General features: G+C 41.9%; 1 pseudogene; it reads left to right on the top strand.

Moving 5' to 3' along the window:
• The first annotated feature begins 2,265 nt into the window (after positions 1 to 2,265).
• LOC129875316 (5S ribosomal RNA) lies at positions 2,266 to 2,385 on the top strand (annotated as a pseudogene).
• Positions 2,386 to 3,657: the final 1,272 nt, after the last annotated feature.

Genomic DNA, 3,657 nt, shown 5'->3' with positions numbered 1-3,657 from the left:
TCAGCCCCCTAGGGTGACACGTGTCCAGCCGTGATTGGGCCACCAGATCTATGCAACCACTTAGGGGCTACCACGTGGTAGTGGGGCCCACCTCCCCCAAGCAGGTGGGTCACCTGCTTGCTTGAGGTGCTGCTACGTGGCACTCCTCCATTGGCTGCCACGTGTCACTTTTTTTCTTCTCCCTCATGGGTTCGTAATCTCGTCTTATTTTAAGAGCCTATGTAATCCCTACTATGCAAGCTTGGTACGTACTCCAATAGCTTAAGTATGTAAGACTTCCAAGTTAGTAGCTTACGTAGGTAACTCGAGTCCTACGACCCATTACTTGGCCTACAATTCCTTCCGGACTCTTATGATTTCATCTCCAACCTTCTCTACTATGGGGTATCACATCCTCCCTTCGTTGGAGTCATTTGATAGTGTCGTAGCATATCCGGTTCATGTGATAATGTCCAAGAAACTTATGAGACCTTCCGAGTTTTAAAAGCGTGGGGTGTAATATCCTTCCCCCCTTTAGAAAATTCGTCCCCGAATGTTAGACAAAACTTCTCTTAGCACCTTATATAGACCATCGGGGGATTCGTTTCTATTTCCTTTACACATATTTCCATCGAAGTACTTAGTATACGAGTTTCAAGAGTTGGGGTTACCTGTTGACATTAGGAATGGGTACGAATACTGGTGTTTTATGTCCTCTTTTTCATTCCTCAGGTCATCCCCTTTTCTGGTTTTGGTTTTGCCACAGTACCTTGACGGAAGGCACGTCCTCAGTTCACAACCTTCTAATTTGCCAATCTAAGATGGCAATAAGCTTCTCCTCATAGGATAACTCTTTCATCTCATGGACTTCATTTATAAAACATATTATGGGTGGATCGCCAGTACATTTGCGAAACATCTATATCTGATAGACTGGGCGTATGTTTCCAAATCAGGTGCTAAGCTCAACTTACCAGCCGCGTTGCCTGCCTTATGCGAACCTGATACAGTTTAATATATTTTGGGTTAAGTCCCCTATTCCGGTTGACTCCGTTATGAACATTCAATCATCCATTTGAACTCTGAATATCGATGTGGATTATCTGTATATCATTTCTACCGACTCTGGGTTGTTAGTCAATAGTTTGCTGAACTCTGTTTGGCCTACCAGCTTAGTCTTTTCCCCATCAGGGGGACTTATATGCTCTTCCTTACAACATTTTGTAGGGGGTCATCTGGATACTGAAATGGTGGTCCTTCTCGTAGGCAAACTCAATAAGTGGTGGACGATCGTCTTAGTTACTCTTCAAGCCAACCATCTAACAGTATGCTTAGTCTGTTCAATAGCTCCAGGAAAAATGCGGTACGAAGACCTGTCTGTGCTCCCAAGCTTTTCTTGGACTGATCTCTAGACGTTAATCATAACTAAAGTCCCTCTATTTGAGATATTAGCTAGGGAACCTTACTATTTCCTTGTTATGTAACTTCACCTAGTTCCAGTTGCATAGATGGTCTTGCTTGAAAGCAAATGGGCTGATTCGTTAGCCTATTCACAATAACCCATGTAGCACCCTACTCTTATAGAGCATAAAATAGGTTTATCATGACGTGGATAATCTGGGGCTCTTTACCCCGTATAGTTTTTTTTGACTTTCTTCCAAGCTTTAACTGGCACTCAATCACTTGGGTCCTTCTTCTCCCTTATCCCATATTCGATATCAGGGAAGATCTTTGGTCCACTCGTGGCCATGTCTTACTTCACCCATAGTATTAATTTCATCTCGATAGTTAATCACAACTTGAGCTCCCTTGCCTAAGACAATAGCTGCGGGGACTCCGTAAGGTCCTACCACTCTTTTACTTTACAACTTTACACCATCTCGGCGGAGTAGGTAACCTGTGATCGAAGGAGCAGGGGCTAATACCATTAATTCACAGGTAACCTTTGTGGAATTTTTAACCTTGGGTATTGCTTCTTGTTATTTGTAAATTACATCAGCTGGTACCCTTACCCTTTTGGGTTTGCTTCTTTGCCTTTAGAGTTGGCTGCCAAGTGGTGTCAAAATTCCTTCGCCCACTGGCCTACATAGTTATTATGTGGTTTTCCACTCGTTAACTGGTTCTATATTGAAGAACTGTGGCATTTAAGAGTGTCGCCAGTTAGAAATTAGCTAATCCTTCTTATTTTTCTTTAGACCTTGTTACAATTTTCTTTACCGTATCTTATAATATTACGGGTACATAATCTCATATCGTTTCTCCGTCACTAGTTCAGATTCTTCCATCTCGCGTGATCATACCGGCACTAACGCATTAAGTTCCATCAGAATTTCGAAGTTAAGCGTGCTGGGGCGAGAGTAATATTGGGATGGGTGACCTCCCTGGGAAGTCTCCGTGTCGCGTTTCGTTGTAGTCCTTTCCACGAGGTGTGGGTACTAACTTTAGCCCAAGGTTTACCTCAGCATTGTCTCGCGAGTCTTTAGGTTTCGCCTCGTCTTTCCTATGTTATCTTGCAACTAGTATCGGCATAAACCTTTAGTTCTGCTATGGATATGCCCCCCCCTCTTTGTACGCACCCATTCATTATGGTGGGCTACTGAGTAGCGCCAAAGTTCGTTCATATAGTGACCTTTAGAGTCGCCTTGAGTCTTATCTATTATTAGCTGGCATAACTTTAAAGGAATTTTGACATATACACTTCCCTATCCTCGATTCACTTTGTGTCCTTCTCAATTTCTACCACAAAAGGCTTTTTATTCCTTTGTCCTTGGTTATATATCTATCGCAACATCATCTGCGACCAACTCTATAGCCAACATTTTGGTTTTTGGTCTAGCATGTTGTCATTATCCTTTGTAGTGTTTCTTAAGTCATTCGATATCCTTTCATGTTTATACTCTTTTGTTTTTATACGCAATCGCCTTCTAGTTTTATGTTGTTTAGGGTCTCGTCACAAACTTCTTAATGCTACCTTATGTAGCATTCTGGCTTTCATTCAATCACTGGTGGCTTCCAGACCTTTCTAAGTTAGTTCGGCAGGATATCTTATTGAAGTTTAGACGTCCATCTCAAATATATTGTCATATCAATTGCCTCCTCCTAATTTTGCCATTTTCTCATTCACTTCCCCCCTTTAGAGGGTACTCGTATTTCCATCTGCTTGTACCTTACTCTATGTTTCTTTACCCAGTCTCAATTTAGCCCAATCTCTTCCTCCAATCTACTTAGTACTGCATCAGGTCCCCGTCTTTCTGTATATTTTATAACCTGATTATCTGCGTATGGAATCTTGGCTAAATCATGAAATAACGAGAACCTTTCCAAACATAGTGTGACATCTCGCCTGTTACTCTGTACTTGAGTAATGGGACCCATGGGACTACTCGTCTGAGGCCACCTTCTACTTATCTTCATCAAAAATTAATTAACACTTGTAGTCATTCCAATATCAATTAGGCAGTACTAGTATTCCAATGATAACTATTTACGGTTTTCCTAAAGTAGTAGCTTTATTCCAACCTATATCCTTTGCTTTTTGGGGCGAATAGAAGTTGCGCCATTTATTCCTTAAGTTTTCCATCCTCGTCCCTTGAGGGTTCCACTATTTTTGGGGCGACGTGGTGTACACGCGTTATTGTTTTGGTACCTTAAGCTCCATACTCTTATTGCGTACTCAAT

This window comes from Solanum dulcamara, chromosome 11 (genome assembly GCF_947179165.1).
Source record: "Solanum dulcamara chromosome 11, daSolDulc1.2, whole genome shotgun sequence".
NCBI lineage: Eukaryota > Viridiplantae > Streptophyta > Magnoliopsida > Solanales > Solanaceae > Solanum > Solanum dulcamara.
Note: the sequence above shows the minus strand (reverse complement) of the source record. Positions and strands in the feature narration are given on the sequence as shown.